This window comes from Acromyrmex echinatior, chromosome 4 (assembly GCF_024713525.1).
Source record: "Acromyrmex echinatior isolate Ae372 chromosome 4, ASM2471352v2, whole genome shotgun sequence".
NCBI classification, from domain to species: Eukaryota; Metazoa; Arthropoda; class Insecta; order Hymenoptera; family Formicidae; genus Acromyrmex; species Acromyrmex echinatior.
In genome coordinates, this window is record NC_141855.1 from 4,118,919 (window position 1) to 4,142,310 (window position 23,392).

General features: G+C 33.4%; 1 protein-coding gene and 1 long non-coding RNA gene across 11 annotated transcripts in view; both read right to left on the bottom strand.

Annotated features, from left to right (window-relative positions):
- LOC105152941 (latrophilin Cirl) overlaps window positions 1–23,392 on the bottom strand; it is a 476,845-nt gene that overhangs the window by 95,250 nt on the left and 358,203 nt on the right. The window lies entirely within an intron of this gene.
- LOC147909875 (uncharacterized) overlaps window positions 2,187–23,392 on the bottom strand; it is a 30,987-nt gene continuing 9,781 nt past the window's right edge. The window contains exon 2 of the long non-coding RNA XR_015545044.1: window positions 2,187–22,852. This is a non-coding gene — a long non-coding RNA (uncharacterized LOC147909875). The remainder of the gene's footprint in view (window positions 22,853–23,392) is intronic.

Consider the following 23,392-nt stretch of genomic DNA (forward strand, 5'->3'; position numbering starts at 1 on the left):
AGATTTTATTTTAGTTTAATAAATCGGCGCTGATATTTAGTGTATCTTTTAAAATCGCTGTAAAATTGCGCGCTCTGAAATTCTTTGTGCGTGGAAGTTGATTAATTTAAGAGCATCCGGAGCAACATAAAAAATTATGGAGTGCCGCGGTGGTACATCGTTGATGCGGAGTAATGTACGATCGCGTGCCCCTCTAAAGTATCGTAAAACTTACAAGGCGGAAACTCGCTGGAACGCCGCAAGTGCTTGACGATCTCTCGAATTTCCGATGGCGATTGCCGAGAAATAGAGTGGCCCCTCGCGGAAGTTTTTGAGCGACGAGCATGCGAAGATCGATTTTGCTCTCAATCATTGCGCGATTGAAATGAACGCTGCACTTCCCCACGATTGAGCGGTTTATCTTGACAGTGATGTATTCCGAATTTTCCGAAAATCTCGTCGTTATTGGCGTATCGTGTCAATTCGCACTCGTATCCCGTTTGAATTCATCCTGTACCAGAGTTCGACCACTACCGCGATAAACGATTCGATTAGTTATCGCTACACGCGTGATTTATAATCCGCAGCATCGGCAAGAGCGATGGGTGATTGCATCGTGCAATTTATCGATTACAACATTCGAAAAGGTTAAGTAGATTCCGTAACCATAATTCCCATTTGCTACGATCATGTATGATGTCATTCGTGATGCTCGTGAAAGTGTTGTACAGGAAAATGGTCAAAGTGGACGGAGGTGTCATTCAATTAACGACGATAATTGCGATATATAGACTATTTTGTAAAATTCGCGCAAAATCTCAGAGGAGTATCCTCTAATTTGATGATGTTGTTATGTAACGTTTCGATTGGACAGCATTCCATTTGCCACTTTGAGAGAAAGAGAAAGAGAAAGAATTTTTTATCTCTTAATAATGTAATTATAACAATTAAAAATGTGTCAAATATCAAAATAATTTTAAAATAAAGTTAATTTAAAAAATAAAGGAAAAAAATTTTGTTCTAATTTGAGAAGCTTATTTCATCGAAATTTTTTTTATACTGTTCGTAGAAGAGTAACTTATCTAATAAATAACTACATTGAGAAAAAAAAAGTTGATGTTTAAAAAAAATATTAGTTCAACTAAGTATATAGTTAACCTAAATATACAAATACTTGAACTAAATAATCACTAAACGCATTTAGTCAAGTTAATAACTTTTTTTCTCAATATATAAGTACTAACTATAATTGATGTAAAAATTATTCGATAAATAAAATTGAAAGATTTCTTAATTCTTAATGAAATTGAAACAAATTGATTACTTTATAAAAAGCAATCTTATTTAAAATTTGTAAAAAAAGTTTGCATTTCTGAAAAAAAAGCAGAATAAGAAACAAAGAGAATTTAGTGTGCTTAGAATACGCGCTTTAAGAAACGTTAAAACTGTAATTATGCTATTCCACCATGTCTTCCTTTTACGACCTTTATCCGACATCCTACCATCTTTTTTCTCTTACGTTTTAAATGCACGCTAGTGCATATAAGTGTTTTGTGTGCTCTGAGGAGCTGTTGTAGTGATTTAATATAATTACGCATGGCGCAAAAGATGCCGGAAAAGCTACTTTCTTTTCAATGAAAAGGAGCAACTCTTTTTTTCTTAGCACTAAGAAAGTTTTGATTTTTCGTGGCTTATTTTATCATAACGATTGTTGTATGTTTTATATAGGATAACTCCGGTATATACATCGCACCTATCAAAAACTTAATTTATTAAATATTATTTACTATGTTTAAAGTAAACGAACTATATCAGTAAAAACTTTGTACTGTCTACTATTATGAAAAAAATATTAGAAATTCGAAATATTTATATTTCGCCTATTAAAAATGCCAAACAGGTGAGATATACAAGACAACAAAGAATACAAGAGCAAACTTGTATTTTGTTATACAACATACTTTATTATTCCTTTACACTCATGTATCACGAAATAACCACTAAGTCTTTTGCACGTCCTACAGTAATAATTTTATGTAGATTATAATTTATGATGGTGTTACTGAACACAGTGACAAATCGATTCAACTCATAATAATTTCAGTAATATTAACAGTAAGAACCTGAAATCATAGAAACCTGAATAACACAATACTATAACATAAAAGCATGTAACAAAGTAGTCGCGGGAAAATTACCCTCATTCCTTCTATTCTTTTTTCTGAATTTCTAAATTTTTAAATACTTTAGCAAAATCGTTCTTTCTGCGTATTTATCACAAAACATAAATTCAATTCTTATCGGTTTATTTTACATTTCTATTTATTTTCTTTCACTTAAGATATTGAAATATTTTTCATTAATTTTTATTAAAAATCTTGACGCGCGAGCATGATTTAGATTCACGACGCTTGTGCAGAAAACGATGCATTTGCGTGTTGCGAGCAGCTCCACAAAGTACATAGCGAGCAAACAAACCGCGTCATTCCACTCGCCCCCTTTCTCTCCACGGTGGAAATCCTTTTCGCAAACATTAAGACGATGACACGCTTGCTACTACGTGCCGGGCAGTGTGTGGTCTTTCCTTTATTTTCTGCTAATATTAATTTCCGCGCGGAAGAACTTCCCGGTGCGCGCTGGCCAGGAATTTTTCAGAGCTTAAAGGTACGCGTCACGTATTCTGGCCATCTCGCCTCCTCACGTTTGTTTCTTCAGCATGTTTATCCTGTCCAGCCGGCGTCTATTTGCATGTAGGAATAAATGCAAATAGCACCGCGCGCGAAATAACGAATGCACTCGCGAGAGGCGACGCACGCTAAATAAGAAGTCGTGGGTGTCTGTTTTTCGCTACCATCGGCTTTCGTTTCGCGTCTGCACAATCGCGACTGTTCCCGTTGTCTTTAACATGACGGTCGACATAGTTAATTGTGCATATTTCATACGGAATGACAATTACGCAAAATAGCGTCGCGCAATTTCAACAAATTGCCTAGAATGTCTGCATCCGTTATATGTGTCAATATTTGATATAATGTTCACAAATGTGCTTTTATGTGTGTTTATATATTCCAGAAGCGTAAAGATAACAGTCGAAAGGGATTTGTTTTGCAAAAATCCGTAGGGAAGGAAAACGTGAGTCTTTAAGATGCACCTCATCGCTGATGCAGAGAGACCTTGGCATGATTTTTTTTTTCGAGTTATTCCTTTTTCTCGGAGCCTTGACCATCTCGTGCGTGGGCAGAACGGAGTTAGGTAGCCCTGGTGGACAAGGTCTTCCGTATCGGTTGCCTCCGGCTTGCAGTACGTGAATAAAGTGCGCAATAACGTGAATTTCATATTCAATACAGGTTTAGTCTTAGATTTGAAAATCCTTCATCTTCTTTTATTGTATTATATATATAGTATATTTATATAGTATATTATTATATAGTATATTATAGTATATTATTTTTTTTACATAATCAGAAAATCAAAATAAAAGAGAGTAAGAGGGGAAAGCATAAATCGAATCAATTTAAAGAATTCTCTTGATGTATAAATTAAATCTTATTATATACTTTCGCATGTTTTGAGATATGAAATAATTACTACATTTAATTCGAAAGTGAATAATGCAATTACAAAAGTTTCCCTTTCTCTTTCATTTTGCTTTCATTTCCTTCTTTGAAAAAGACTTGAACTTTTAAAAGATTTAATATTACGATAAAAAAATTGAAAGATAAATTATTTGATAAAAACACTGATTAATCTTTCTCCGTCATTGCTTGCATAAGGATTGTTAATTGCAGGCATTACTATTTTCTGCATTCCTACGCAGTTAACACTTATTAATCTTGAATAATGCGTTCCGTGGATGAGTCCTGGTGTATCGTATATGCAATGATGTCGCGGCGGCGGATGTGCATCGCCATTATAGGATCTCATCTTAAAAAATACACACGCTCGCCATGGCTTCACTTTCTTGCGTGCAAACAGCATCTACAAGCATTCCACGCGACTTACGCAAGATGACGTTATCGCGAAAGAATCGCACAAAGTTTACAAAATCTCGTAATGCGTTTGACAAACGAATACTTTAGTTACGTAAAATGTTTGATACATCATATTTTTTCTGAAGCGACATTTTATCTATCAATATACAAGATTCAATTATGTAATTTAAAAGTTTTTAACTAGAAAAGTATATTTTGTTTGTGAATAAAAAAAGAAAATATTAACTATACTTTTAACGATGTTCCAAGATTGTATATTGCCAGTAATTCGTATTAATTTCAATCACTTTCGAATTACAAATAATTAAAATCAAATTGCATTCTTTCAAATGCATTTTTTTAACATGCATTATACTCTCGAGTATAAAATATTGATATCGCGTGGTGTTTCAGATTAAAAACAGAGCAGACACGTTATCAATGTATTGCGTTTTGATGGCTTGCATTGCCAATTTTTTGTCGATTCCAATATGATTGCATTATCGGCACTGATTATTGCAACGCCACGCAGCGTTTATCCGTTCACGATCTATCGGAATTGACAGTCCGCATTGAAAAACAACTTTCGGTCGGCGTTAATTTGAAAAAATATTTTTTTCGCAATCGACAGCACTGCGTTTTTAAAAATAACCCCATTGTTCGCACCGCTTCTGTTAACTCGATGCAGCACCGGCGGCCGATGCAACTGCAGTGAGCGCAATGTCGAGCCTATTCAACCATTGTGCGAGCGTAACGTAAAAATATCCTTTTAATAGAACGATCTATTTGTAATTCTAGTGGATATATCATTGGAATTCGTTTATATGTTGCTGATTTGAACTTTTTCGCATGTACACAATTTTGTGTGTTATCAGTTTTGCATTGTTTCTTTTTTCAAATTTAATTACTTCAAATTTGATTTACTTTTCTACCATTCGGAATTATTATTAAAGAATTTTACATTAATATTATTATAATTTATCAAGAAAAACAATATTTTCTTATTATTAACCAAGTAAATATACGTCATTAATAAATGTCTGTTTAATCATGCCGCTTGCGATAAATTTAAAGCCTATGTTTTTAAAATACTAAAAAATTTATTTTTAATTTTTAGCATTAAATGCTTTAGTAATTAAGATTTTAATTAAATCTTGCTTAAGATAAAGTGCAGCTTAAACTAACTGGAAAACAAAGTTTCTTTATTCAATTACTCTTTTGACGTTGTAATTTCCAACGTTAGGCAACTTCATAATTAAGCGTCTCATCAAATTTTCCCTAACAAAAAATTATATTTCATAGTTGAAGAAAAGCGAGATAGCTGTGAAACACCTTCATAGATAGTCGATGAGCTTCTCAAATAATATTCGGAATATTCTCGAGAACACATTATAATTAACGCAGCGTGCGAACCTTCATTGCTTCCGATTAATTTCCAGTACGACTGCGATAACAGAAATCGAATCTTCGAGTGCATCGAAGCGTAGAAACGGTCAATGATGCATTCGGCGATGCGCTCGGCGGAACAAAGCATAGCGTGGCAATAAAAATATGATCCTCCGGTGACGACTCAATCGAGTCGATCGGAGCGCTTTCGCGCTCGAGTTGACTCACTTTAGCGTAGACGGGAAGACTTGCGCTCGCTTTCATAGACGTACTCGCTCGTGCGAGGAGAAACAGACGGTGCACGAAGCACAGACCTACCCACCGTGATTTTCCGAATCGTCAAAAGGGTGCCAACCATGCATAATGCATCGCTAGTATTATGCGAAGGCGTGTACGGTTGCGTAGGTACATTACAAATGTACCTACGTATGCAGATGGATGGGACGGCCGGCCCTCCCTTCGCTTAATCTTGATTAGTGACCTAAATATGGAATTTTTGGCAGCACATTAGACGCTTAGATAATAGTGCGAGAATAACGACACGTGTTCCCGTATAGTTTGTATCGCGATACGTTTGAATGCGTTTATACTACGAGTATTACCATAGCGTTACTAAAATGTTTTGTTACCACATTTAACAATACAATAAAGAGAAATACAACGTTTAATTTTATAAAATGAGATTTAGGACTGATCTCCATTTTTCTTTCTGTTATACACCTTTTCTCTTTGATCAACTCAGAAATAATATTCTGTATTCATTGTAAATTAAATGAGAGAATATGATTAGCTATAGTTTGTAATAATTACTTCTGTGAAACTACTATATGTTAGAAATTAAATTAAAGTGAAAATTTATATAATTAAATTCATTTATATATAAAATATATGTTTTATTTTGTTTAATGGTAACATGTTTCCTCTTCAAATTTTCATTCTTTAATTTTTTATATGATATTATAGAGTTTATTTTCGCTTGATTTTACGTTTCAACATAAATGCAAAAATCTTCGATTTTGTCGCCCATTTAAGACCATTGCAAGACAGTGAATGATTGAACGAACAGTTAATCATATACACGTATAATGGATTCGTGTATTTTCTCGCAGTTGCATTAAGCGAGCGCTAAAAAACGTTCGTGTACTCTTCTTTGAGTATCAAGAAATTATATTGAGAAAATTATATTTCCTCTTGAGAAAGAATGTGGGTATAAGATAAATTAGGAATGAAGAAGTTTGTTGTTATATTCATTTAGAAATAGATTATTATATTGAAAAAAATGTATTAAATTTTAATAAATTTTTTGAATAATATCAACTGAATATTTCCTAAATATAAAACTATATTTATTTGATACACGAACCATTAATTTAATTTAATTATAACTTTTTATTGTAAATATTTATTTATTGTAAGTAAATGTTAGTTATGATAGCGTTCAAATAGATATTTATTAAAATTTAGTACATTTTTCCTTAGTGTACGATTCACAGCGCTGAAATTTTTCAAATTTATCGAAAGTAAATGCGAACGTATTACGGTGTGATATCCTCAGATCGTTTTATAGTCGTTGGAATTGAAATTAACACGTATCGTCCCAATATTGACGGAATACTTGAGCGATGCGTTTTTCATGCGATGTATCGTGTCGCACATTATGCAGTGAAATAATTCATAAATTCGCAAGCACGATTAAGCGCAGCCGCGAATCGATGCTCGAAGCTCGTTGACCGTTCGTCATCGAAATGAGCGCGATGCTCTGGCGCGGTCGGTGAATAATTCGTGTCCATAAGCAGGACGATGGAAGCATGTTCGAGAATTGCGTGGGTTTAAGTGATACAAGAAACATCAAGTCGTGATAATGCCGGCTTGAATCGAAGTCGAAATTATTACGAATAATATTACAATGTAACACAACGCTTCGTTAGAATACGATATTTCATTGAGTTTTAAATATGTATACTTATTAAATTCAGAAAAATATAGTTTTGTAAATGTCAGTAATATACAATTTCCATAAAATATAACAATTCTAATATCGTAAGTTTTCATAAGTAATAGTGTCTAATAGTGTCTAATAGTTAAAATATAATTATATAAGTATTTTAGTACTTATTTTTACGTATGCAAATAGTTCTTAAGATAAAAGATTATTATATAGGTTACTTAACATTCAGAGATATATCAAAATATATAATTAATAATTCAGTCAATGATATCGGGATTCTATTATTATGTACTGGACCGACTCGACAAAATCTACGAACACGAAATCGCTAAAAATTCGCACCTTAATTGCCGTATGTTGATTTAATTTCAGCAGAATAAAACTAACCGCGCTCGTATCGACAACAAAGTTACCACGTGTGCTGATTGTGAAGTTTAGTCGGGAACACCTATACTAAATTCTGAAGAGATACGATCGTGTAATTCGTGTTGACTTTTCAATTTTTCAGTGTGTGGGCCGAAGGCTCTCTCTCGCATTCTCGTCGGCGAATCAAGTTCCATTAGCGCGATTACTGCGATTCATATCGAAATTCGGTCGTGTTCGATCGTTGTGCCGCCTCGCAAATAATTTATGCGACCGCATAAATGTTGAGAAGAGTAGATGAGACTCTCTTCTCGCTCGTTCTCTCTTTCTATCTCCTTTCCTGTTTTCTCAATGCATCCCTTTCCGTTTTGCTTTCATTCTGCCAGAATCATGGACGCGCCAAGGCGAAGTGGCACACACACACGCACACATTCTCTCTCTCTCTCTCTCTCTCTCTCTTGTGATTTAATTAGCGCGCGGATTAAGCACCGGCGCGACGTACCGATGTACACCTCGCCATTGCAGAAAAAGCCGTCTGCGAATCTTGCTGAGGACGATCCTGGCAAGAGGGACGACCTGCTGAATTATGCGCGCGGCTTTTTTCGCTCATCTCACTGCGGTTTCCGTACGACAAAAGTGACTTCACGTTCTCGTCCTCGCACTATGAAATTCACACGCTGGGTGTTAGTACCGTATCGTGAATAAACTTACATAAAAGTGCATTAAAACGGCTTCTACTAATTTATGTGGCTAATATAAACTAGCATGTTACATTGGAGAAGCATAAGCAAATTATATACAATAATACGATTATTATTATTTCGATATACAATTATTTCCTCACATAAGCCTTGGTGGAAATAATTTTTATTTTTAATTGTTATAATTTCGTATCGATATTCGCTTTTAAGATACAAGTTGGATAAATTTTAGCGAGTGTGACCGCTAATTACAAGCGTAAAATAATGAAACAGAAACATCGATAACTAGAAGTATGATATGATAAAAATGTGCAAAAAGTTAGTTTTAACAATTTTGTATGTAAATTTTTGTAACAGCGATACAAAGCCCTTCCTAGCCCGGTCGTGTTGATTTCAAAGCTACATCACCCGGGAATTAAAGCCGGCAGTTGCGCGAGAGTTCGCCTTGTTGCTTCGACACACCTAGGCACAATACCCTTCATTAGCAAATATTTTGAACGCTACGAAAAAGCCGTATCGAAAAATCGTTACGGCTAGCCGCGTGATCGACGGAAAAGCATACGCACTCCCTGCGTATTTCCCGATTAAAATAAAACAAACGAACGGCGTGGCGGCGATCCGTTCATATCCCCTAACGAGGATCGGCGTTTCAGCTGGTTACCAATGATATTGAATTTCACGGCGCCCAAAGCCCTCTTCTAATGCAGCGATTTACAAAAAAAAAAAATATTTCTGCCTGATCTTCCCATCTTTAGCTACATTTCGCGTTACAATAGATTTTTTTAGATAACAATAAAAAAAATTGTCGATTGACATATTATACGAGGTAATATAAAAAAAATTGAAAAATTCTAAATCAGTTTAAATGATTTGGAATCCTCATGATACCTTAAAACTTAAAACATGCAAATATCTCATTCTATATAAAAATTATTTGAGCAAACGATTCTAGCTCATTAAACTAATACATTAATTTATATTTGCATCTTATTTAAGTTTATCATGTTTCAACATTTTATTTATTCATTTTTAAATGTATATATAAAATGTGACATTTGCTATATTATATTCGCATAAGTATATAATTCACCTATTGTCAGAAAAGGATAAGTAGTGACAATTACAAAGGTGACAATTAAACAAGTTTTATATGTAGAATTAATGTATTATGTATATAGATGAGTAAACTATATTTTATTATTACAAATATAATAGTTTATTCAATTATATACATTAATTCTATATATAAAACTTGTTATCTTTATAGTTGTTAATATTATATATTATTTTTTTCAGAGTATATTTACAAAAATATTTCCTTCAATTTGTCTTTAATTCATTTGAATTTCTCTTGAAAGTAGACGAGAGAGAGAGAGAGAGAGAGAGAGAGAGAGAGAGAGAGAGAGAGAAAGAGCCAATGTACTTAATATGATAGATGTGATTCTCTTTCCATGAGGGAACTATTAGGACGGAAAGGGTTAACTTATGAAATATACCTAGATTGTCCAAGGCAATTGATGCGTCGCCCTTTAATCCTACGACAAAGATATTCCACTATTCACCGTGTCATTCTCGTGGGAGATTCGTTCGGTCCTCGAATTCCCTGAGTATGACATCGACGACGATGCAGTGAGTCTACAGTCTAGGTGACCGTAGGGATTACAGGAAGATGATGGAAGATAGGCAAAGGGCCAACGGCGGCTCCGTGGTCAGGGAATTGACTATCGCAATTAAAGCCGAAGCCTTTCCAAGAGATAAGATGATCACCTGATCAGCCAAAGGAAAAAGGAAGAAAGAAAGAAAGAGAGAACGTTATCTTTTTCACAAGAAGAAAAATATCAAAGAGAATATTGCGCGATATTATATTTTATTAATGATATTGAAAATTAATATGTACAAAAGTTCAATATTATACTTTTCGAAATTCTTAGAGTGAAAAAAAGACTTAATGAGTTTCCCTATTCTGTTCCGCTTGTGCTAGGTATACTTTTGCTTTTTAGTCTTCATAGATTTCTTTCCAATTACTTTTAATTTACTCTATTTATGAGAATTTTCCAAGTGAAAAATTTTATTGAAATGAGTGGAAAAATTAAATGTAATTTAAGAAAAAAAAAACGAGAAAAATAAAATTATACAACAACTTTGTCATTTATAAGAAAAATTTATATTGAATTCTTTTGAGTTGAGATATCGATTTTGATTTATTATTATAGAAATAAGAAAATGATATTTAAAGATGATAATTAAAATCATTCTGTTGAAATTATAACTCTTCTCAACATTTTATTTTATCTAAAAATAACATTTATTTAAAGTTTATTTAATTGGAAAAAATACATAAAATAGAATAAGAGAAATAAATTTAATATTAAAAATTATAAATTTAATATATTTCTACATAATCATTTTTTATATATAATAATATTTCTATAAATCTCTAACTGCAATCTCTTAATGTAGAATTTAATGTGTAGTTAACATAACTTTAAAGAGATTTAATGAATCAATATATAAATATTAGAATGTCAAAGTTAATAACTTTTCTGTAGTAAATACATTTCTCTTAGAAACTCTGGAAAAATTGTCACACAAAGTATGAATCATCTGCAAGCTAAACATTTACGATACCATTACAATCATATCAACTTTTAAATCGTAGCGTAATGTAGTTTGAATAAATTTAGATGCGATTCGAATAGCAATGAGGCAATAACCTGTTCTTCGGATTATTAATCAGATTCAGATTCGTGCGAAGTAACGGCCAACATTGTGTATTTCGGGGCGTAGTCCAAAGTTGGTGAACTACTGCCGCAGGATCCTTCCTATGCAACTGTTCGCGTACTCGTGTTGCTACCAAGGTATTCTGTCTGGCTATACAGTAATTAATCCCATGTCTCGCGCTACAACTTGACGCACTCGAGTTTAAGGGGAATCCTAGGCGTCCTGGGAATTACTACTCGAGTCGCACCCGCGAATTCGATTGCACATAAGATTTGTGCATGTTGCTCTCACAACCATCAACCCTACACGAAATATCGAAATGGATTTGTTTTGTTTTTTATCAATCAGAAATAAATTTTCGTCTTCAAAAGTTTAATCATTTTTCAAGTGTTTGTTTCATTTGATATAGGCATCTACATATATTATCATTTCCAAATAAGTATTAATGATTACGTTTCAAGTCTGACAGTAAAAGTGATGCGCAGTTTATGTAATTAAAAGATGTATTTATAGAATTTACATATAAAAATATTATTAGGTACTAAGATTTCGACAATATTTATCCTTTCCTATCTTACTGATTTATTCATTAGCGGTTTAGATTATATTATTATATATTATTGTAAATCTATATATTTGAAGAGCATAAAAAATAGTATATGCTTTTAAATTTATCAGTTACGTAACGTAGAAATTTAACGTCGTTAAAACTTATGTCGCTTTGCTCACTAAATGTAACGTCTGTAACGTCCAAGGCGCTAATTTGCGCGATCGTCAACGGAGAAATTTTTTGAAAGTTTACGAGGTTTCGCGAGGTTTAATATTAGCACTATCGAGCCTCTCTCCCATTCGTACATCGCGATCTTCCTCTTCATTCCATATATTCTATCGATCAGACTACTCCGCAGACTGCTCCCATGCAAACATACGAGACACGGAGGCGAATACAGTGAAACTGCCGGTATCTGCGATCGTTGCAGGCAGTAACAACGGCAGTTAATGTCCGGAGGCCCATGCCCGGGTACTTCGTAACCCAATGAGCAGATACAATCGGAACATAGATTAACTGCAATATAGACCTCCGCCGGAGATAGTCCTTGGTTGCGTAGGGAGAAGCGACGAAAATACGCCAATATATTATGCGACTGATACGTAAAATAACTCGATTCTAGGAAGAATGATGGAAAATTGGCCATTTATTACTTTGGTGTGTGTGTGTGTGTGTGTGTGTGTGTGTGTGTGTGGTATGTGTGTGTGTGTGTGTGTGTGTGTGTGATTTTATCACATCATTCTTACAAGTGGATTTATCATTCTTACAATAGACACATTTTATCTCATTGTATAATATTTCAATTTAAATAAAATTTAATACATAAAATTGAGGGAAATTAAAATAGAACAATAACATGCGTGAGACTTGTTGCAAAAAAATATTCTAGAGTCACTCGACCTTCGAAAGGGGTAGCGAATCAAAACCAGCCCCTTCGATTTGCTGTGGCACGGAGAAGGATCAGAAACACGAACCTGTCTAAAACACCGATGGTCACCTGCCACCTGCACATATTTCCGCGCCCGAGGCTCGACAGCGCGCTTGGGAAAATATTTGGGAACTTTCGTAGACGTTCATTTTTGGTTCTGCTTTCAATGACGGAAAAAAAAATCGCCTTTTTACTTTTCTCGACACTTTAGATTAACAACAATTAAGGCCGATAATTAGTATTTGAATCGTATTAGAGTCAGTCAACTAGCAAGTTTTCGCGTAAATATAATATATCTTTAAAATATTGCATGGTCTGCAGTTTATAAAAAAAACTCTGTTATCGAGTATATATATTTTTATAGGATTTTTTACCATATTAATTTTGATTGATATAAAGACGTAATTAATAATACATATATTCAAAAGATAATGTACGTAATATATGAAGATAGCGTATTATGCAGCCGCTCAGCATGAAGACGCGCGTTAAATGACCCGAGTCCCAGAGAGACTGCCTGTTATTCGGCTTGAGATAACAACTCGTTCAACGGGATGACTAGGCGCCACTCGGTATCCAAGAATGCTGGCTGTCCGTCCGGGTCCTCCTTCGTGATATGCACATTATGTAAGTACCTCCTTCACTCAGAGATATTGAAGGTTTAAAATAAAATGGTAATTATTCCAAGTCAAGATATAAAGACCTTTTAAATGATATGCGATTTAAAATTGAAGAGATTAAAAGAGACTACGGCGCGCGGCGGTGGATATAAATATTTAAAATGTTAAGAGAGAGGAACAGGGAGGAAGAAAGAGAGAATTTTTCTCTCAAATTTGTTGAAGAAATTGCGTACCTAGAAATAGCATAGTAAGTCTGTAACATCCTACAGTAACTACAAAGTCTCTCAGAAAAACGATCTGCACTTGTAAGCTAATCTATGCTTTAATTAATGCTTATAAACTTAATAGTTGACTAAAAATAATGAAGAGTCAAAGCTTCATGCTCTCTTAAATTTCAATGAGATATATACTTGAACGTTTCTACTTCAGAGCATCTGAATTGTTCTTCTCATTGTTTTCATGCGAATTACAAATCGTATCACTGATTATGTCAGGACGAAGAGCATCCGAGAATCCGAGCGGACGGATGCAACGGACTGCATCATTAATTGGGTCAAGCTAGTTGGAAGCCGGCATTCGACGCGGCGGGAATAAAAGCGCGGAATGAAAGAGAAGGTGGTCGAGTTGCAATTTGAACACATTGCGACATTTCAAGCGGATGGCCAAGCATTCATCTCTTATTGTTGTCAGTGCCGGAACAGAATAAATCTGACGCAGCATTTCTTTTTCTTCTCAGTTCATACGATAAAATCTCCTGTAGTCATTGTGAGCATCAAGCATTAAATCTTCATGTATACTCATAGCTCATTTTAATTACTTTTTAATACTGCAGTGCATGAGATACAAAGATATATATTTTTAACAATCCTTTTTAGTGTTAATTTTTTAACTAATTAGCTCTATTTGAATAATTGGAAAATAAGAACACCGTTATTTTGAAATTTCACTTATCAAAAGTTAATTTTCAATAATTAAATAATTATAATTTCATTAAGCATTAAAATCACGGTTAAAATTTTTACTAGGCAAATTCTCCAAAATCAATAACCTCCAACAGCTTAAATTATTTCTTTATTTTAACTGTATACCTTGCGTCCGTTCAATCAAAATGGAAATGGAATCAAATGAGGTAATTGGGATATTTGGAAAAATGAAACAACGTAATAATTTTTCCATAGAGAAAAACAATTGTCATTTCTTTCAAGCGCTTTTATAATAACCACTAATTTTCCTATTAAAAAATCATTATCCCCAGTTGTCCTACTTGTTCAATGGATTCAATTATCTCGTTCAAATCATACACAAAAAAAAGATAATTGACGGGGGAAAGCACGAGTACCACTAAGTCTTCTCCCGCTCTACATTCGTTACTGCGTTCTATTCGTTACGTCGTTCTCCTATCCGCTCTTTCTATGTCATCGACGTCGCAGCAAACTTGGATGCACCTCCACTGGAATGCGGTAGAATTCCGTGGAGAGGCTGTGTCGCACGAGGTAAATTTTATTTAACTCTCGGTATGGTGAGTTGATGGGCAGTGGGAGTTTCTCGTAGAAAAAGAGAAGATACCGAGAAGCGAGGGAAAGAAAAGAGAGACGACTGTGAGAAAATTGTTGTGTTTTCAGAGTTTTCTCCATCGAGATTTGCCGACGCTGTCGATATGAATTCTAGAAAAAAAAAATAGTAAACGCAATCCTTCGTTCTGCTACGCGATCACGTTGATGTGACGACAACTTCGATCTAACCTTTGTAAAACTAGAGCGACAGTTATCGCCAAACTCTCGAAATTCCACAAAGTTTCTCCTAGTAAATGGCTGATAATAACGAACTTTTTCGCCTCGGTACTAATTCGCGGGGAATTCGAGAGTCTTCCGATTCGAAGTTATTGTGGTTACTTGGATCAGGCGCATGATTGCTATAATTACTTTGCCGCGAATTCCGATATTTTATGACAATATAAGCGCTATACAAGGAAATATTAATGTCGTAAGACATTTATTCGCTTTTTCGTTTTATCTAGTGAAACGATCGATATCTTGCAATAAAGATAGATAAATAGTCTGTACAATCTGTTGTTTAAGAGGATCGTAAAATCATTTGTTTTATCGATTAAACGCAATAATTTTTGTAAAGGATTTTCGTATTATTACTTTTATAAATTGAAGTATCTTGTTCCAGAATTAAAGTGTATATATTAATACTAATCTGGTGGGTGGAATTTATGGTAAGAACGAAAAAATATATTTTTTAATTCTTTACCATTTTTTAGTCTAATATGATGTCTAAAGCTAAGTTGTGACAACATTAGCTTAATGTAAAAGCTATGCAGTCTGTACTTATAAAAAAATGAAATCTCCAGAAGAGTAAATTACATGAAAAAATAATGTCGAGTTCTTAGAATTAGATTTATGTCCATTTCTACTAATGTAGATTAATTTTAATCTAAATTCAACCAACTCTTTATCTTTTCCTAGTTCTAAGAATTAAAAAAACCGAGATTAAAGTTAATCTACAATGGCAGAAATGGGCATTAAATACTTAGTTATAAAAATTTATGCAACATTGATATATATATGTATTATATAAGGATATGTCGATGTTCATAAATTGTATTATGTATAAGTCGAATTTTATTGATAAAACAGCGAACTCTTTATTCTCTTTTTTCAGGGTTCAATCTTCAGTTTAGGCTCTCCTTAACTGTCTTTAATGAGCGAATGAGAAAAATGACTATAGAGGATTAGTGTTGCACCGAGCGAAACGTTTGTCGTCGAGACGGCCAATTTTCTATCGTTCACGCGGAAATCGCGTTAACCGCAACTGCAGTTATTTATGCAAATGTAACATTAACAGTGTCTACCAAGTTTTATAGTTTCGAGTTGGCCAACCGTCAGCACTCTCTGTGGTGAATAGAATGGAGATGGAGAGGAAGGTTGTAGGACGGTGGTTGAAACAATCCCCAAGGCGCGTACCTCACCGTATTTAAGAAACGAGCGTGCTTTAAAACTCGCTCTTATGATCCACTCGCTTTTCGAGAAAGCTGCTAACAAAGATGAACCTTTACTATCTTTCAACCCACTTGCTTAAAGACCTTTCCTCTTTTGTTTGAGACGTTCTCTTTTTCTTATTTTCGTAAAAAAATCACTTAATCTTAGCTGCGCATTTAACGTAACGGTAACAATCTATTTTTTTATTCGTTTTGCTTAAGTTCCAAAACAAATATTAAAAATTGTGCTGCGTTTTCGCAATTATTAATTCAATTATTAAGTACATCAATTTTTTATTGAAATCACCATACTTATCAAATTTTATTAAATTATATTTTTTTTATCGTTTTTTTTCTCTTATGTATTATACTGTATTGTGTTATAAATGTATTATAAATTTAGATATTATAAAATCATCTCTCGTATGACAGACATGTATTAGATATACTGATAGATCAATATGTCATTGAATTTTAATCTGCGTGAATTAGTTTGTGCAACTTGACCGTCCTGATGCCAGATAAAAGGGCGTCTAATGAGCGCCACGTCGCATTTCGCGCGAGTCTGGAAAAGCGCTTCGCGGATTATTCCCCATGCGAGCATGCATTCCGTTTATCGAAAAATTTCTCACGCAGTGAAATACGATCTCGTATATCAGGCGATTAACGGATTCCCACGATTTATCGAAATTATTCGGCAACGCGACGACCCGCGTAATTGGCGTCCATGCGCGCGCTAATGTCGGTATATAATATTTGGAGACATGGTTAATCTAATAATTTATTTTGCGCTTTATCGATGTATATTTACTATGTTGGAAAATAGCGTGTTTTATCTCAACGATATTTTGAGATTTTTAATTTGTGTAATACCCTGAAATATACATGAATAATCCCAAATATATTTCTATTAATTTTTCGAAATATTTTCCAACCATATTTATGTGTTATATACACACACAAATACATATATATATTACTTTTATATTGGGAAATTTCAAGGCTCAAACGTAAATTGATAATCGATGATCGTAAACGCGTATAGTTTTAAATTGTTACAATTCTCTTATAAAATAGAGATAAAATTTTAATGTGAACAAGAGCTTTCATTATTTTAGAGAATTATACTAGAATTATACTAGATAGATATTTTCACATCATTAATGTGCAGTTTTATGTGCTTATAAAATAAATGTTTGAATGGATAAAATCGCGTTGCTTTGCCCAAGACGAAATAAATCATATACAATTTTCGCAACCTTTCACACGTGCGTGAGCGCAAATATTTGAAATTTATTCGCGTATTCGCTCGTATACATATACGTATGTTGCGTGATTTCATTTCCGATGAAAAACCATTTCTAGGATACTGTGAATAAGTTCTTTTCTTGCAACATGTTAACCTTCGACGCCAAAATATATTTTTTCCTTAAAAGAGGCTCTAGATGTTTAAAGCAGAATTATGGTTCTTAATTCTTGAGAAAAACATTTTTCTTCGCTTGTATTTATCAATTATTATCATTAGCTACTCTTTGAAAAACTATAATAATATTACCTATGTAGAAATTTATATTTTTCCTTTTATTTATAAAAATTTTAAAGCGATTGTACATTTTTGAAAATATATTTTATCGAGAGTTACATAATCACAAATTAAAAAGATTTATGTAGATAACACAATTGGACGTTCATATTTGAAACGAGATTATTTTTATGGATATTAACTTGAGCTTAATCAGATGTACATCGCGTTGCTAAAAATGATTCGGTTACAAATATTTTCACGAATTCAGCTTGCAAATTTACGTTTATGCATCGCAAATAATTCGTTTTAATAATGAATTTAAACTGTTTATTTTTGTATTCCTGAAATTACTTCTATCAGTATAAGATTAAATGTAATTATCGCGTATAAAGTTATTATTTTCACATTGTAAAAACATATTTTTAGATTGAGTACATTCATCTGATAATAACTAAAGATATAGATTAATATATGGATTAGGAAGATAAAGAGCTATATTTGTAAGTCTAAATTTTCCTCTAATTAAAAAAAAAATAATAGATCTATTATGCCATTCGTTTTTTTACAAAAAATGTATATAAAAATATTTAATATAAAATGCAAATCTAATTTATCTCTATGATTTAAAAATATTCTAGAATTCACAATTTTAGTCCGTATGAAAATGTTAAGATGGAACTTAAACTTTTATAATCAGTAATTTAAGAATATATCTTTTTCATTTTTTTTTCTGTTTATACAAGATTTGAAACTCACAATGTCTTACGTGAAAAACATCAACAATCCTAGTAAATATATGCATTCATATATTACGCGAAATCAAATGTTTAACGGTGTAAAGGGAAGACTGAAAGTCTTTCTGACTGGCCGCAGTTCTTTCGCGGGTATGAGAGAGAGAAAGAGAAAGAGTCCCACGAGATCCACCTTCCCCTCTTTACTGTCTCCAGTAACTACCTCCCTCTTATACTTCGCCCGTTTTGTCTTAACAACCACCTGAATCTCTCAGCCTTCCTTGCCCTCTTGTTTCAGAGCAATCTTTCCAGCATATCCTTCCAAGAACTTCGTATTGTCCTACCATTTCTTCTTCTGACCTCATCCTACCCTTCACTATCGTGAACCAAACCTTCACCTCACACTCTACCACCATCCTTTATTCCTCAACGCTACGTTTGTTTCCGCAATTTCTTCGTGCGTCTTGAAGCCGCTTTCCTTCCGCGTGTTTCTACCCACGTAAATAATTACTTCACCAGCCGAAAAAGCTCCCTTGCTACCATTCTTTCAGTACTGTTCTGCTCCTTAACACTTCAGGCTTGCAGGGTTAAAGACGCAACGCTTTAACGCTTTAAACCCTCAGTGGCAATAAAGACACCTTATGGCATATATATAATCCAAATACTATTACTAGTACCTAATAAAACAAAATGTCAACTTTGCAGAGAAATTCGATAATAAGTTAGATTCGTTCATAAAACAGCAGTTTCTTCTAAGAGATTTAATCTATCGATTCAATGCGCAATAATTCTTATAAGCTTTAAGATTTGTTTCATTACTGTAATCTTAAACAATTACTTCATACATTTCTTTTAAATAAAAATTTTAACAGTATTAATTTCAGTATTAATAATAATAATATAATTAAGTTTTATTAAAGTATTCAATTCTGTGACTGTAATGACAACATGTAATTAATTTCTATCATAATATTTGCTAATTCACAATGTATTATAATTTAAGATGTATTCTTAAATTACTGATTCATTTTAAGTTATATCAAAATTCATTTTCTAAAAGCATTCTTTATCTTCTAATATTACAGTACGGTTGCATTTAGTCCGTTACTTCGAACAATATTCAACGAAAGATATCGATCATTTAATCTTGACGTTTTAATAGATACCTTTTTTTTGCTTGCCAGATTCTTCTTGCGATTCGTTTCGTTATCTTTTATATCATTACAAGCGAAGGCTAACAATTGAAATCTACTTCCTAGTGAACTCTTCTTGTTACGAAGCATCGAGAGAATCGTGCTGTGATAAAGTGTTATAATTAGTCGCGGCGATGGAACATTGTTGCACCGGCGATTATATCGTTATGCTCGTTACAGTCGCTCGGTGGCGATCATTATTATCCGTTGTTATTGCACTCGGTATATAGTTTATTGCTAATACATTGCGATGGCGCACCTCGAGCACGTTCTCTACGAACAACATCGGCTTCTGCGCTAACAGCGATAACTACTGTAATGCTCGATAATGGCGTGGGAAACGCCGCTGCATAATGCTGGTTTGCGACCGATTGTTAGTTAAATTAATTAAGTGTTACTTCCCCAAAACTACATATATATATATATCTGCTTTTAACAAAGAATAGGTTGATACAGCTAGTCTATGAATATGCCTACTCAAAACAAATCATCTCTCTTTGCAAAACTGATTATAAGCGTCAATAATATCAATTTAAATATTCGTTAGTACGATCTTTTCCTCATTTCTAAATAATTTTACTTCAACAATAACTTATTATTTATAAATATTTGTATAGACGTATTTGTATTATATATTTCATATTAATTCTTGAATTTATTTAAATTCTATTCGTATATTAATTCAAACAGTTTACATAAATTTAAAAATCACTAAATTGATTAGAGAGAGAGAGAGAGAGAGAGAGAGAGAAAGGGAGAGCAAGGGGGAGGGGGAAGAGAAACGTAATTTTAATCTATTTTCCTGTGCGCAATATAACATTTTAATTCATATTTAATTTCAATAAATTTAATAGAATTGATTTGTGTTAATTAATTTATTGCAATGTACTCTCTTTCTCTCATTCTCTCCCTTCCTCTTCCCTCTATGTTTCTCTTTACTATATACTCGCTCTCACCGCTTTCGGTCACTATCGGTCGGAACAATTAATCGTGACCATTGTATTGTGGCCATGAGAGTAAATCAATAGCAAACTAGCATGAATTGTGTCTCCACATTAAAAATTTGTAATATTGTTCCGTGCTTTTCAGAAATTTGAAATTCAGTAAATGATTATCTTTCTTAAGTTTCTCTGTGTGAAACTTTCATGATCAGAAAATGTATTCTCTACAAGATTGTTGCAGGCAAGTGATGAATTTGATACGTGCATTAAGCCGCATAAACGTTGATAGCAGTAGGTATGATGGACCGTGCATATTTCCATATTGCGTTCGTACGATGCAATAAGGAAGAACTTTACGAATATTCGTAATAAATATGTAGACGACGAACGGCGGTAGACGATCCTTGATAACCGTCGAATTATCGAGGACGCTGCGCACAGAAGTTATGATTATCCTCTTCCCCGCCGTCAAAAACTCTGCAATATTACGCGATAACTCACGGCGATCTCGTATATGTCCCGATCATCGTTCCAGTATATCGATCGAATAGAATCGGTTCCGATTGAAGTCTATGATCGGTCGATTGCGGAGAACTACCGTCATTTGTGAAACACAATTTCTTAAATGTTGCATCGAATTTCCAACAATGGATCGATATTCTGTATCAGATATACTTAAATTAATCAATCTCGAAGTCTGAAATAATCATATTATAATATTGCAGATACATTATAATTTGTAGCAAAATAAAAATATATATTTTTTTAAATAACAAAATTATATCTTAATTTATATAAATTCCAAATTTTCATTTAATTTTTATCGAATTTTATTTTAATTTAAAATATACATATTTATTATTATTATTATTATTATTATGAAAATTCTCTATATGTAATAATTTATTGCAAGAAAAACTAATAAAACTAATAAAATCTAATCTAATAAAATTAGTGAAATATTTCATGAAATAATGCGCGCTTTGTAAAATTTCGATAACTGCAACAGAATCGTGCTTATTGCATTTGTATTGATGTTTATGCCACTGCAGCATAGTTTACATAGTTTGGGTCAAAAATTCTGTTTGTCGACCGGCATTATTTCAACTTGTATTGAGCGATACATCATGGCCTTTCTATACTTTTTTTGCGAAAGACGAACTTCGACAAAACTAAAAGTATAAATCATGGGGCGGATATCAAATGGCGAGCGAACGAAATTCCGACGCACGACGAGGACAAACCGACGCCATGCTTCATCTCGCGCGACAAAAAGGAATCTCGCGACTCGTCGATTATCCCGGATTGATGTCCTCCCGGATGAGCAATGCGTTCCATAATTCGTAATTCATCCCGTCGCATTACATCGATTCCCTTATAAAATGCTACGCGACCATTTTTTGTCTCGCCGTGACGGATTTTTAATTTCACGTTGATTTATTAATTTTGTCAACCGAGTATTTGATTAATAGTTTATATCATGTTTAATTAATCTATTTATACTGCCATCACTCTTGCTGTATTGGCAATACTCGAATATTATTAACATTCTTTAGCATCCATAGTATATTTTTCTCTAATTTTTTTGCGTCAGAAGTATGACATGTAACTATTAATAAATTAATTAAGATGTTTAATGATAAATAAGAAGCGATATTTATTATATTACATAAACCTCACAAACTTGTATCGCATTGCGCATTGTCGCTTGGATATTTCGAGTTTAATAGTAATATACAGAAAGAGCGAATTTGTTGAAATATTTAAAAAATGTAGGTAAATACAAATTTGAAAATAATTTTGTTGCACCAAACTAATTAAGTAGGAGATTGAAGTATGATAAACAATACAGCAAAAAAATGTTTGACATTCTAGCAATTAGCTTGAGTATTTTACATAATTATTTCGATAATTCCAATAAAATTATTTTTAATTCTTCAGCTATATCTATATTTTCAAACACTAAAAAATATAAGTATAGTTTTAACAGGACACTGGACTACAAACTCACTAAATATAAATTCTGCGGTATTTATATGTAGTGTTTATACATGCGATGTTTATATAATTCTCATATTAATAATAACACCAACATGATATGGATTTAAAACGCCTAGTGTTTTTTATCAACACCATACGATGAGAATTATATGTACACTGCATGTAGATGATAAATCTACATTTTTAGAATATATTTCAGCAAAACCGTTTTTTCCATGCAGTAACAAATAGTTGACAGCATAAATTTATCTTACCATACTGTAGCGATGTCTCCAATTTTACGAGCATAAAAGGGATCCTAGATTGCTTACCTGAAAAAAAAAACGAAATATGCGTGTTAGTTGAGGACATCGAGTGAGGCAATGCAGCACAAACACATCTCTTATCTCGACACCTAAATATTTGGCCAGATGTCATCCCGCGGCTTTCCCGGAGGCTCTCTATTACGTTTACGCACATATGCGACTCGTATGCATGTGCATACAAAAGAGAGGATGCAACCGAGGATGCATCGAGAAACTCGAGTGAACGTCGAGTCGGTATCTCACAAATATGCGTGTGCACAGACACAGATGATGGAATATTAGATCGCAGATTTACTCTTGCCGAATTGATGAACTCCTCGTTCATTTTGCTCAAGTCCTTTCTTTTACAGATTGTAAAAAAAAACTCTATCCAATATTTCATCACTTCTAAGTAGTATATTTTCCAGTTTAAAATTCTCTAAATCATAAACTTTCTAGATTACAACTTTATCAAATTATAAGTTTCTAAATTATGATTTTCTCTAGCAAAGTCTTTCTCAATTCTTTCCAATCTCCTTTCCTGACTTTCACAATTCTCCTTTCCAA